The 14,890-nt window shown below is 37.8% G+C and overlaps 1 protein-coding gene and 2 long non-coding RNA genes across 3 annotated transcripts in view; 2 read left to right on the top strand and 1 right to left on the bottom strand.

The window, feature by feature from the left end:
• Positions 1-14,890, bottom strand: part of KLF12 (KLF transcription factor 12) — a gene marked incomplete at its 5' end in the record, with an annotated part of 266,031 nt that overhangs the window by 103,185 nt on the left and 147,956 nt on the right.
• Positions 1-14,890, top strand: part of LOC146398624 (uncharacterized) — a 286,081-nt gene that overhangs the window by 12,621 nt on the left and 258,570 nt on the right. The window lies entirely within an intron of this gene.
• LOC146398626 (uncharacterized) lies at positions 9,011-12,965 on the top strand. Its single transcript, XR_014819640.1, has 2 exons — positions 9,011-10,325; positions 11,205-12,965. It is a non-coding gene; the product is annotated as an uncharacterized LOC146398626 (long non-coding RNA).

The raw sequence follows: 14,890 nt of genomic DNA on the forward strand, positions 1-14,890 counted from the left end.
CAGAATTCACAGCCAGAAAGCATTTTGGACACCCCCGCGGTCCACTCGCACCTCACCCCCACTGGTGAGGATGAGAACATACAATTTGCCCAGGGTCAAAGAGTGGGATTCTGACCACACAGGGACTTAGAACACCCTTGTTCTTTCCAAATGTAATGGAAAGGAGGATTTCAGAGTCAGACAGAGCTAAGGTGAACCCTCGTTCCAAAATACACTCCCTGTGAGCTTACCTACAAGGTACCTGGAAGTGACCTACATTCACTGGACTTTTGGTCCTTCATCTCTTACGTGGGAATATTAACACCTACTTTAATGCAGTAGTGGGGATGAAAAGGGATGCGGAGTGCCTGGCTTATAAGCACTGCTCAGGACACATTATTTTCTTTCCCTCTTTCCAACTCACTGTTTACAGAATGGTACCTTGCTTTCAGATTTTACTTCATAAACTAAACACACTTCAGCTATCCATAGCGGCTTATAAAAATAGCTTTTAAATGTCGTGGTTTCTGCCTTTTACAAGTAGTCCTCATGTTTCTTTTAATTAATTGTTCAATCTGTATTACATGGAATTCTTTTCATTAAAATACTAGAGCAAACAGTAAACATATTATTATTATGATTTAAGGTTTTAAAAAGTAAATTGGGAGTTCCTGTTATGGCTCAGCGGAAATGAACCTGACTAGTATCCAGGAGGACAAGGGTTTGATCCCTGGCCTCCCTCAGTACGTTAAGGATCTGGTGTTGCAGTGAGCTGTGGTTTAGGTCGCAGACGCGGCTTGAATCAGGTGTTGCTGTGGCTGTAGTGTAGGCCGGCAGCTGTAGCTCTGATTCGAACCCTAGCCTGGGAACTTCCATATGCCAAGGGTGCGGCCCTAAAAAAATAAATAAAAATAAATAAATACAAAGTTAAGTCTACACACACATAGCAAACAAACCCATGGTTATCAAAGGGGATGGCAAGGGAGTTTGGGATTAACATACACACATTACTATATATAAAACAGATAAACAATGAAGACCTACCATATAGCACAGGGAACTACACTCAATATCTTATAATAGCCTACAATGGAAAATAATCTACAGAATCTCTGGCCAATACATTTGTTACGTATTTGTTTCGTGATTTCTTTCTTAAAATTGCACCCTTTAGTGATTAGAACAAGAGTTAATCCTTCTAAAAATCAGGTGTTCTGTGAAGTGACCCATGCTGACACTCCTCTGCAGCAATAAAAGTCAAGACTCTCTAGGGTGGCACTCAAAACCAATTAATAGAGATACACAGAATTTTCTATCTCATCCTATCTACTGCATGCAGTGTTGGGCATAGTCCTAGGGTCAAATATTGCTTAGAGAGCATCCTTAGAGAATTTTCAGGGGATGTCTCAGTGCATTGAGGACCAACTTTACAAAGATGCTGTAAGAACTCTCCAGCTAATCCTGATGTTTCCCTCTTTGCAGTCTAATGGGAGAGGAAGGGGAGGTCTCCTCATCTCCATACTGCAAATCTAAGAGGTAAGGCTGGGCAACCTGCAAACAGGGCCAGCGGAGCAGAGGGGGGACTGAAACTCAGGACCAATGAATGACTCATAGCCCTGGGCTCCCACTAACCGAACTCCTTCCATGAACATCCCTTCTATTCATCTAAGAATAAAACTAACACATTGAGTGAAAGGAACATTTTTCTATTCTGAGCTTGAAATTGTTGATGAAAAGGGGAACCACCCCTTGGAAAACATGGTCTGCATTTCAAATTCACCAGAAATAAATTATTTAAAAAATTCTTCGGCATTCCTCTCGGGATCACTACAAAAGCTTCTTAGAACTTCTTTTATTTCCTTAAAGTCATCTGGAAATTAAATGGACTCAAAATATGATGAAGTGAGTAGGTATGCGCAACCTACACTTTTTAAAATTTTCCATTACAGTTGGTTTACAGTGTTCTGTCAATTTTCTATTGTACAGCAAAGTGACCCAGTCACACACACACACACACATATATATACGTTCTTTTTCTCACATTTTCCTCCATCAAGTGACTAGATATAGTTCTCTGTGCTATACAGCAGGATCTCACTGCTTATCTCCAAATGCAATAGTTTGCATCTATTAACCCCAAACTCCCAATCCATCCCAATCCCTTCCCCCCCCCCCGCCCCCCGGCAACCACAAGTCTGTCCTCCAAGTCATGCATTTCTTTTCTGGCAACCCACACTTTTTATAAAGACAGAGTAGAGATGTTTACTAGATTGGGTTAGGCAAGTGTATATGTGTCTACTTAGATGTAATGAAATCTACAGATCATTATTACACTGCTATCTAATGATGCAGTTAAAAGAGTATTTTTCTATAAGTAACACTATAGCAGAATTTCAATGCAATCTGTCATACTTCCTCACTGAATTGACATTTTTTTTTTCCTGCTACATCACCTGTCTGTCATTCTAAATAAGCTGTCAGGTCAAGAAAAAATCATTGTCTTCTTTAAGGACAATACTTTGCGGCTATTCTCCTAGAATAAAGCCTTATTATAGAAGTGGCCTTTAAATACATGTGGATGGCAGCAGCATCCTCCTTGTATTTATTATGCAGAATCTCATGCTCTGCATATCTAAGTATTAATAGTTGCTTAGCTTTATCTAAGTGTTGTTGCATTATTTTTCTTGTACCTTGATTTGTTTGCCTGGTCATTAGTTTTTCAATTACACTATACAAGATCTATTCACATAAATTATGGCATAATTTCTTTTGAAATGGGAACAAAGAAAGAAATAGAATATTCAGTCTTGTCAGATCAAATGTCATGGCTACAGTTCTGGGATTACGATCCTTGTGGACCAAAGAAGAGTCATCAAAACAGGAATCTAGTTCACCGGATCATGCTGGAGCAGTCTCAAAAAATATCCCCCAAATATGCTGTCTTAGTTGATAGGCACTAAATATGGTAAGCCATTGACCTAAATCAGCTGTTTTTAATTCCTTTTCTCCCAATGTTCATAGACATGTAATTCTCATATTTATATACACAGTCAAACAGACGCAAGAAAATAGACATAAATATGCCCAAATTTTGAAGGTCGCTCATTATGGCTATGGGACAGACAGCAGGCTAAGTGATATTTCCGGACAGTTAGCTGCAACGCCACTCTTTTAACTGATGACAGTATACCGTGAGTCCTAAACCCATGAATTTGTATCCACATCTTAGATGAAAACTGCTAGTTCTACAAGAAGCCTTTTACAGTGAAATTGAACTCAGAATCTCAAAGCACAAAAAAGATAAAAGCAATATGTAGCTATAATAAATTTATTTTATGAATGGAAATTCTTTTTGTCTTGTTGTCATTTCTAAGGCCACTCCCACAGCATATAGAGGTTCCAAGGCTAGGGGTCGAATCAGAGCTGTAGCCACCGTGCCAAAGCCACAGCAACGCGGGATCCGAGCCAAATCTGCAACCTACACCACAGCTCACGGCAATGCCGGATCGTTAACCCACTGAGCAAGGGCAGGAACCGAACCCGCAACCTCATGGTTCCTAGTCAGATTTGTTAACCACTGCACCACGACGGGAACTCCAGGATTTTTCTAAGATCAATGGCAGCATCCAAATTACCTTGAGTTTCGTTTCAATTAGAGACATAACAGAATCTGGAACCACTGCAATTCATAGTTAGAATGTTTAACAGGCCATTTTGTCATCTCAGAATCCTCTTCCATATTCTAATGGAATGTCTATTTTCACAGGGTGGAGAAGTACACAAATAATTAAAAATTTGTACTGGGTGGAAGGCCATAAGGAATCTTCTGAGGTATTCCAAATATTCTATATTTTGATCTATATGAAGGTCATAAGAGTGTGTTCATCCCTGTAAACTTAACCATCTGCATACATAACAATGTACATGTTGTGGGAGTTCCCACTGCTGCACAACGAAAATGAATCCAACTAGGAACCATGAGGTTGTGGGTTCGATCCCTGGCCTCACTCAGTGGGTTAAAGATCTGGTGTTGATGTGAGCTATGGCATAGGCCAGCAGCTGTAGCTTTGATTCGACCCCTAGCGTGGAAGCTTCCATGTGCTGTGGGTTCAGCCCAAAAAAAAAAAAGGCAAAAAAAAAAAAAAAGTCCATGTTGTATCCTAATAATAAAACAGTGACCCAGAAGTCTGAAAAATTTATGTTTTAAAGTTAGTTAATAAACTAACATGAAGAAAACAAAAAACAGTAACAAAAAAACAGTTAATAAAAACATCAAATGAAAGTGTATATTGTTTATCATTATTTTTAGAGTTAGAAAATAAGAATCAAAATGATTTCTAATATATTATCTTGGCCACACATGCTATGAAGATTCCCTTGATGCCACTGACTGCTAGGCCATGGGGAAGTCACATGTTAAACACATGTGCCTGACTCATCTGACATTTAATTGAGTCTGGCACATGGGTGCTTTAGTAATGTACTCAGCTGTGCACGTTTATGTGAGTGGACATCTGTAGACATGAATTTCAAAAGAATCTGTGCAAAGTGACAACCTTTATAACCAACGAAATATAATAAAAAGAGTCATAGCAGGAAGCAGCAACAACTAGCATTTATTGGGGTTTTACTACATTACAAGCACTGTGCCAAGTTCTTGCATTCACCACCTCAAGAATTAACGTTGAAATTGTTTAAATAGAATTCCGAAACTGTATGAACAGAGATGGCATCGATCTGTTTTGCAATTTGCCCCTAAAATAGGATAATAATGGCAGTACCAATTAAGGCAATGATAGGCTCTAAATTTATAAAAAAAAGTTGGTTGGCACCTCTTTAACGTGATTACGTCATAATTGCAATTTTAAAAAGAAGTGAAATTCATTACAGTGAACCTTAAAACATTTAAAATTTCTTATTCTATAGGTACCATCTTGAAAAGCAGCATCAAAGGAACTTTTCTGACACCAGATGCTCACCTGTTCGCTCTATGAGTTTATAGTTCATAGACTTTTGAACTATAAACTCCTTTTGTTAACCCACAAGAGCAGAATAAGCCTGGGGACACGATGTGAGTGGATTTCTTTGATTAGGATGCCTTTCCTAAACAACCATTATTTTCATGACTAATATTTTTCATATGTAAAGAAAGTTTTTGATACTTTTTATTCTATAAATCATCTATTATCATTAAATATGTTAATAAATCATTGACTCAGGACCTAAGAGATCTCAATGGGACTTGAGAGATAATTCGGTCCAAACCCCTTGTTTTCTGGTTAGAAAAAAAGGAAGATCTATAGAGGTGAGGTGACGTGTTCTAGATCCACTGCAGCCACTCAAGCCCCCTTTAAAAATGTGTATCTTTGCAATATCCTGGAATAGCATTTTTTAAAAGAATGCAAGTACGTAATTATATACACCTATGAATATATTTTTAGTAAAGAAAATACATGTATATATACAGAGTCCTCATTGTATATATATCCCAGTTGAAACAGTTTAACTCTGCTATCTGATAATGTTCAATGTATTTAAAGGTAACTTTGAAAACACCTGCACGTTCCCCTTTGCAATTTCAAAGAACTTTAACTCTTCCAAGCTGTCAGGGTATCATTCTGACCTTTGCACCATCTTCAGTTCCCTATATTTTTCTTTAAAGGGTATTGTATTAAATATCATGTATTAAAGGATCATGAAGAAATCTTTAAATTTTCTCATGCAGGGTTTACCTGCTTTGAAACTAGCCCAAAAAATTAAGAAACCATTAGATTAGCAAATGTATTAGACTGCTTACTGACTCTGTTCTCCACACCGCCTAATATGCATCTTTGAATTTCGAACTTCCACTGGGAGCCCAGTTATTACTGCTCTGCTCTCTCTCTTTTAACTGGTTTCAAAATCAACAAATACTGGGTTTTAACAAGGATCAGATTTGCTAAAAAGGGAGGACTGATGCTTTTTTCCCTCTAAATTGGAAGACATTTGAAACTATCATGAATCTTTCTTTTCCCCCTGTGATAAAGATGGGTTTGCCTGACCCATGCAGACCTTCCTCAATGACTGATGATTTCTGGCATATATTTGATGCTCAAGAAATGTGAGCTTCCATGAAAGCTAACAGAAATTACTGCAATGCATGGAAGAACTAAATTCACTGGAAATTTTCTTTGAATACAAATACTGTAGGGATTATGGCGGAAGAAAAATGAAACCACTCTGGGCATGCTAAAAAGGACATTCTCTGTTTGTCTCCTCCACAGAGCAAAGCATGATGTCTTTACACATGGCAAGTGTTTAATAAGCACTGAATGAGGTAGAAGAACGAAGCATTGCCCTTCTGATGCTTGTTGTCTTATTATGCAGAACAATGCAGTCATTCAAAAGAGCTGGTAGGAGAATCTGGATGAATCAGCAATGTTTATCAGTAATGTTTTATTTGCAATTTTGACTTTATGATTTTAATTAGGCAACATAAAGAGGTAACTCTAGTTCCTGGGCACTTTACAAGCACAGAAGTCTGGAAAGTTTCTAAGAGCTTCTCCCTATCTCTAATCAATAAGAAATGGGAAGGCTGGAGAGTTGTAAAGTACTGTGGAGCTAGCAAGTGGAAGGGCTATTACTAAAAGAAAAGCTCCATATTTTCTCATTGGAATGAACAAAGACCCAACCTACATTTTGGGTTTAAAGCTTACAAATACTTATTCATGTGTGAAGGTAAGAGATCAAAGGCAGGAGAATTTCAAAGTTCAAGTGGATAAGAAGACAAAGATGTACCGAGAATGAAAATGGAAAGGAGGAGATACAAACGGCTCAGGCATATACCGTGTCTTTAGGAGGTGTATTTTGAATGGATAAAAATTCCTAATTGTAGAGTTCCCACTGTGGCTCAGTGGGGTAAAGACCCAACGCTGTCTCTGTGAGGACGTGGGTTCCATCTCTGGCCTTACTCAGTGGGTTAAGGATACGGCGTTGCTGCAAGTTGCGAGGTAGGTCACAGATGCGGCTCAGATCTGGTGTTGCTGTGACTGTGACACAGGCCCCAACCGCAGCTCTGATTCAATCCCTGGCCTGGAAACTTCCATATGCTATAGGTGTGACCATAAAAAGGGGAAAAAAAAAATCCTAATTGCTACCTATGTTGATTTACCCGGATAATTATCAGATAATCAAGTTTATTTTATATATTTGGATAAAACCATGTTATAGTTAAAGTTTTTACCCCCCCCCCCAACAAAATATTATTTGAATAACTCTCCCAAGCTTTCTTTTCACTCTTGGTCCACCTCTAGTCTCTACAAATGAGCATCACTTCGCTGGCTGTCATCTTATTCTTTGCATCTCCCTCACGGTCACGTGTCTACATTTGCTTCTTGGAATCATAGCCTCCTACCCCTTCAGCACTCGAGATTACTTCCTCTAACTGCTGTATCCAGACTTCTGTGTCCTTTTCGCAACTCAGTAAGTTGTACTGTCTCTGTACTGTCTCTAGTTCATGTTTAGCTAAGTTGATTAGACTTCTCCTTTTTCCTTCTCCTGAAACCTCAGAGAGATAGGACCTGGCTGGGCATCACTCTTCCCTGCATTGTTGATGCTTCTCTCCACCTCTCTATTCCTTTAACTTTGCTCCCTTCATCTGTCTCCTGATTGCAGGTCCTCCTCCAAAACTGGGTCCCTGACATCGGGTTCTGCACTGGGAATAGATTTTATTTTAAAGATGAAGCAATCAGGAGAATGCCCTAAAAAGAAAACACTATGAACACCAAACGTAGTTAGAGATGAGGAGTAACTGGAACTCCTGCTGCACGCTGCTGGTGGGAATGTAAAAGGATACAACTACTTTGGAAAAGGGCAGGGTAGTTTCTTGTAAACATATATGGTCCCTTGACCCAGCAATTCCTCTCCTAGGTAGCTATCTAGGAGAAATGAAAACATGTTATCTGCAGAAGAGTTGCACAAAATGTTCATACAGCCTTAATGGAACAACCCCAAACTGGAAACAACCCAAACGTTCATCAGTAAGTAAAAGAATAAACAAATTCTAGATGTCCATGTAATGGAATACTATCCAGCAATGTAACAATATGCAAAATCTTCAAAACATCACATCGAGTGAAAGACAACTGAGAACAAAAGAATACATGGTATATGATGACATAAATGACAGTCTAGGACTCACCCATAACGACAGACATCAGAAAGTGGTTAGTTGGGGGTTGGGAGGAGGCAGTGAATTTACTGGAGGCGCCAGGGGGACGAAGGCAACTTTTGGGGTGATGAAAATGTTCTATATCTTGATTTGGGTTACATTACAGATGTACGCATACAGTCAACCCCCACCTCACCCCCACCCTATCCGTGGCTTTCACATTTGTAGGTTCAACCAATCATGCATTGAAAATACTAAACAAAAATAAAAATTCCCAAAAGTTCCAAAAAGCAAAATTTGAATTCACCAGGAGCTGGTAACTATAACGTTTACACTGTATTTACAAATATTTAAATTACATTTACATTGTATTAGTATTGTAAGTAATCTAGAGATGATTTAAAGTAAGTATAAAGGAGGAGGTTATATAGATTATACACCAATACTAAGCCATTTTTATAAGGGACTTGAGTCTCATTGGATTTGGGTGTCTGCAAGGGTCCTGAAACCAACCCCCATGGATACCAAGGGACAAAGGAACAAATGCATATACAATTATTAAACCCTTTGAACTGAATTTTTAAAATAAGTGTGTTTAAACCTCAATATCACTCTTTTTTTTTTTTTTTTTTTTTTTTTTTTTTGTCTTTTTAGGACTGCACCCTCGGCATATGGAGGTTCCCAAGCTAGGGGTCCAATCAGAGCTGTAGCTGACGGTCTACACCACAGCCACAGCAATGTGGGATCTGAACTGAGTCTGTGACCTACACCACAGCTCATGTTAATGCTGAATCCTTAACCCACTGAGAAGACCAGGGATTGAACTCGAGTCCTCATGGATACTAGTTGGGTTCGTTAACCACTAAGCCGTGACGGGAACTCCTTTTTTTGTTTTTTTTGTTTTTTTTCTCCTCAATGTCATTCTTAGACCAATGACTATCTTTCTACATTTCCAGTTTTCTCTAATCAGTCCAGTTCTAGATCTCAAAATTCCAACAGGATGGCTCCAATTTTAAGTTTTGCCATTTCATCAAACTCCGCCCACTCCACTCAATTACATTATTCAGTTCAAAGGCATGGCCATTTCTTCTGCCTTTATTTTATTCTTTAGAACCTAGTTATTACCAAAACTAACAATTATTCCTTTAAAATATAGATCATCAATCCTTTTCCTTCAAGACAGAATGCAGGAAGGAACATTAACAAGTAGTAGAAAATTGTATCTGTTAGGCCTCATTAGCATCACTCTTTATTAGTTCCATGATGCCTGCTAAGTATCCAACTTTCCTGAGTCTTATTTTTCTCATCCATAAAATGAGATAATTCACTTTCTGTTCTATTAAGGGACATTGTGAGATACATAATAATAAAAAAAACCTGATACTTATAAAGCACTACATTTTTAATACAACACTTAGGGGTTTTGTTACTGTTCAAAAGCTACAACTGGAGCCCTGGCCCAAGCCCAGAGGTGCTCACGTCTGAATTGCTTCAATAACTTCCGACATAGTCTTCCTGGTTTTTTGGGCATGTGACCAACTTGTTACTCATTCTCATGACTAATAATTTATCATGCATTTTTTTTTATAGTGAGGCCATTTTATTTAGTCTGCAAGACTTTAAGGGGATAGCCGTTACTTTTACTCTACTGCCCTTATACTTCTCTATGACAAGCAAGAGCCATAATCAGCTCGGGACCTCAGAACTTACTCATGGAAACTGAATCAGATATTTAGGCACAAGCAACTTTTCTCTGCTGTTTAACTCTTTTTGTTTGTTTGTTTCTTGTAACCGAAACTCTTAACAACCCTCCCCTACCCCTTTCCACTCTGGTAACCACAAGTTTGTTTTCTGTGTCTGTGAGCATAGTTTCTGTGTTGCAGATACATTCAACTGTATCATGTTTGAGAGTCCACATATAAGTGATATCACATGGTATTTGCCTTTCTCTGACTTTCTCCACCCAGTATGATAAAGTTTAGGTCCATCTGTGTTGCTGCAAATGGAATTACTTCCTTATTCCTTATGGCTGAGTACCATTCCATTATGCAAATGTACCACATCTTCTTTAACCATTCATCTGTCGATGGACATTTAGGTTGTTTCCTAGCCTTGGTTATTGTGAATACTACTGCTGTAAACATTAGGGTACAGGTATATTTTCCAATTAGGGTTTTTCCCAGACATGTGTCCAGGAGTGGGATTGCTGGATCATATGAGAAGTTGATTTTTAGCTTTTAAGGAAACTCCATAGTGTTGTCCATAGTGGCTGCACCAGTTTACATTCCTATCAACAGTGAAAGAGGGTTCCCTTTTCTCCCATGCAGTCCCTTTTAAAACATTAGGATAATCTTGCTCTTTTAAAGAAATACACAACAAGATCTGTGAAATCCCGCATTTGTTTCAAAGTAGCTGTTGATATGGAAGCTCGGGTAAAAAATGTAAAAAGCCAAGACTATAAATATATTTTTAAAAACCTTGCTGATTTTAGTAAGCTGTTAATTCAACAACTGTTTTGTTTGTTTTCTTGAAAATTTCTAATTTTGCTGGACAGTCTCACATCATAAAACATTTACTGTCTATTGACTTTACTTGAATAATAAGCCTCATAAATAAGCTAGAGTGGAGAACTGTTTAGATCTTCCGCCCATTTTTTGATGGGGTTGTTCTCCAAAGAAAACACAGAGATGGACAAAAAAAACACATGAAAAGATGTTCAACATCACTCATTATTAGAGAAATGCAAATCAAAACCACTATGAGGTACTACCTTACACCAGCCAGAATGGCCATCATCAAAAAATCTACAAACGGTAAATGCTGGAGAGGGTGTGGAGAAAAGGGAACCCTATCATACTGTTGGTAGGAATGTAAATTGGTGCAACCACTATGGAAAACAGTATGGCGATTTCCTAGAAAACCAAAAATAGAACCACCATTTGATCCAGCAATCCCACTCCTGGGCATCTATCAAGAGAAAACCATGTCTCGAAAAGATATATGTACTCTAATGTTCATTGCAGCACTATTTTCAATAGCCAAGACATGGAAACAACCTAAATGTCCATCGACTGAGGAGTGGATCAAGAAGATGTGGAATATTACTCAGCCATTAAAAGGAAAGAAATAACAGCCTTTGCAGCAACATGGATGGACCTAGAAATTATCATGCTAAGTGAAGTCAGTCAGACAGTGAGACACCAACATCATAGGTTTTCACTGACATGTGTAATATAAAAAAAGGACACAATGAACTTCTTTGCATAACAAATACTGACTCACAGACTTTGAAAAACTTATGGTTTCCAAATGAGGCAGGTTGGAGGGTGGGGAGATGCACTGAGGGTTTGGGATGGAAATGCTATAAAACTGGGTTGTGATGATCATTGTACAATTGTAAATGTAATAAAATTCACTGAATAATTAAATAAAGAGAAAAAAGCTAGAGTGAAAAATTAATATTTTAACTTCATAAAATAATCTACTCAATACAAGCTGACAACAAGATACTCTAATCTCTTGGTTATAAGAACACCATTTATTTTTTTCTAATTGATTTCCTTGTTCGCATTTTATTATCATATATAGGAAAAGCTTTTCTAAAGGTACAACTTAAAATGAGTTTTATTATTTTCCTTAGAAAATGGAAACTACAAGAATCAATTCCATGTTTTTTCTCATTTGGAATAATGATTACACATACAGAACAAAGCAGAGAATAGATGTAGAAATGATGACCAAAACACATTTTTTTTTCTTCTGAAAGGTCATGAAATTTTAGCTCAAAGATTTTATCTCCAATTATTTGTATAATAGCTTCGATTTTACATTTTGTATGTTGTCACTATAACAGCCCATAGCTATCTAATTTCAGAAATCAAGGGGAAAGCCACGTTAGCTGAGTTACTTTTTGTCATTTTGTGCACCATAAAAGGTTAATCAGTGTTAATTTGAGTGTAGAGATTGAACATAATTCCATTTCACAGATTTTGCTCATTCAGCTGGAATCAGCCTCTTGGTAAGTGCCACATTTTTGTTATACCACTTTTGTAACACCACTCTATTACACTTGGCAAAAAAAAAAAAAAAAAAAAAAAAGTGAGACGATAAACCCTGGGGTAAGAGTTTTTACATGATCAAATCCACACATCAAGACTCAAAAATTGTACTTGTAGAGTTCCCATGGTGACTCAGTGGTTAATAACTCTGACTAGGAACCACGAGGTTGTGGGTTCAACCCCTGGCCTTGCTCAGTGGTTGAGGATCTGGCGTTGCCATGAGCTGTGGTATAGGTCGCAGACTCAGCTCGGATCCTGAGTTGCTGTGGCTGTGGTGTAGGCCAGTGGCTACAGCTCTGACTTGACCCCTAGCCTGGGAACTTCCATATGCCATGGGTGTGGCCCTAGAAAAAGGCAGAAGATGAAAAAATTTAAAAATGTACTTGTAATTATTGATTTTTTAAAAATACATCACTAAGTAGGTACAGAAAGAACAATTTATGAGATCCACAAGGGCCATCTAGAAATTTCATGAAAACATGACTAAAATTTCCTAAACTTAGAAAACAGCATTTCAGGAGCTCCCGTCATGGCTCAACAGTAATGAACCTGACTAGGATCCATGAGGATTCAGGTTTGATGCCTGACTTCGTTCAGTGGCTCAAGGATCCGGTGTTGCCGTGACCTGTGGTGCAGGTGGCAGATGCAGCTCAAGTCCCATGTTGCTGTGGCTGTGGTATAGGATGGCAGCTACAGCTGTGATTCCACCCCTAGCCTGGAAACTTTCACATGTCACAGGTGTGGCCCTTAAAAGGAAAAAAAAAAGAAAGAAAATGAAATTTCAAATCCACATAAATTAATTCCAACTGCTTCTGTAAACAACAGCCATTTCACCCCCACCCCCAAGATCAATACATTAGTCATCACTCTCCTAAAGCTTTGAATCTCCAGGAAGGGCATGTATTTGCCCATCCCACTGATGCTGGGTTTGGTCATGTGACTTGCTTTGGCCAATGGGACGCTGGCAGTTGAATGACTTGCACGGAGGCTTAAAATTTGTTTTCATGATATGGCTTGCCCTCTTGTGCTCTAGCTACCGCTGTGAGACAAACATGCCCTGGATTGTCCTTTGGGTTTAGAAAAGTGAGTGAACAGTGCTGCTCCAACAACCTGCAGAGCTGCTCCAAATGACTGGATGATGCATGAGAGAGAAGTAAATGTTTTAAGGTAGTGTGCCACTGAGTTTTGGGATGATGGGTTTACAAAACATTATAGTGACAATAATAGAAAAAAGAACCTTCATATTGAATTTGGGGTGGTGCCATATTTTTCTTAAGTATTAAATTAAACTTTAAGTTTGGTGGCAGACATTACTGGTTAAATGAATAAGTCTTGTTCGCATTTTGCTTTTCCTTAGCCATACTCCAATTAGAAACATCTAAACCAGTTTTGGCCAATGAGATATATAAGCAGAAGTCATACGGTGGGTCTCTTGGGAAAGCTTTTTAAGTCACAGAGTAGATTGGTATATTCCTCTGGCTTGTTCGCTTTGCTTTTACTTCTCCTCTGACAATTACAAGTGCAGGATATCTGGAGAGGCAACAGATATCACAGAGACACAGAAAAGCAAGCCAACAACTGAAGGACAACAAAACAGGAAAAGAAACCAGAGGATGCTCTACCAACCTGTCTTGCTTACTCCAGTCTTCTTGTTTAACCAGAAAAATAACTCCATGTTTAAGTTCTCTAGCAAGGTTTATTGTTATTTGCAACCAAAAGTAACATTAATCAGTACTTGAAAGGATATGTAGATAGGAAGATAAATAGATAAAACTGAATTCAAATGATCAAAAATGATGCAAAATTGTACCTAGAAATATTATTTGTCTCAGTCTAATATTAAACATTAGGTTGAGAGAATGATCATTTTAGCTAAGAATATATAATTACTTGTAAATGAATTCAAAACTTCAGTTTTTATATAGTAGATTTTCTTTTCCATCAGTAGACATAACACTCACGATTTATCAGATAACTTTTAAACTATACTTCGACAGAATTAATTGACGGAATCAATTTTATTTTATAATTTAAAGTTTGGAATTCTTTCCCCCATGTGAATAATTTTTCAGAAGATTAACCAGAAATAGTATCAAAACTTGATGGCATTTTTACTACACTAATTGCACATGGTTGGGGCTTTAATTTTTAGAATAAGCCATAATGTGTGATGGACGAGATTTCAATTGGGTGGAGACCCTCAACTTTGTGATTGTAGAAATAGATGGCACAATTAACATGGTAAAACGTCAACCTAAGATTCACTCTTCCAAGCTATCTTTTTCAATGTCATCTTTTTCTATACAGCAGCAGATTCTCCATGAAAGCATACCCTTCAATTTCCTACTTTCATTTGATGCATGTAAGTAAATGTATTCAATGAGTTTCAAGTGTCAGAGAGTGCTATAAAGTGAAGGAAAATTATGGTACAATGGCTATAACTCATGAGGAGTAATAAGAGGAGAGAGTGTCTAGAACATTCGACTGAAAATGGAAGAGATTATATCCTGGTGAATGGAGTTAATTCCAAATATATTACAGTGTGGTTTTCTATCTTGTGTACTCTCTCCAACTATATTATTAAATGAAAGAATGATGAATAGTTCTGGGAACTTGTAGAGAAACTTATTAATATTTCAACATCATCACTGAGTATCTGTGTCAACACACATCAAAAATGCATGAGAAATGACTACCTATACTC

Source organism: Sus scrofa, chromosome 11 (genome assembly GCF_054392235.1).
Source record: "Sus scrofa isolate SSC_HxYL_T2T_F1_AM1 chromosome 11, Sscrofa_HxYL_maternal_Yorkshire_Landrace_v2.0, whole genome shotgun sequence".
In the NCBI taxonomy this organism is placed as follows: Eukaryota; Metazoa; Chordata; class Mammalia; order Artiodactyla; family Suidae; genus Sus; species Sus scrofa.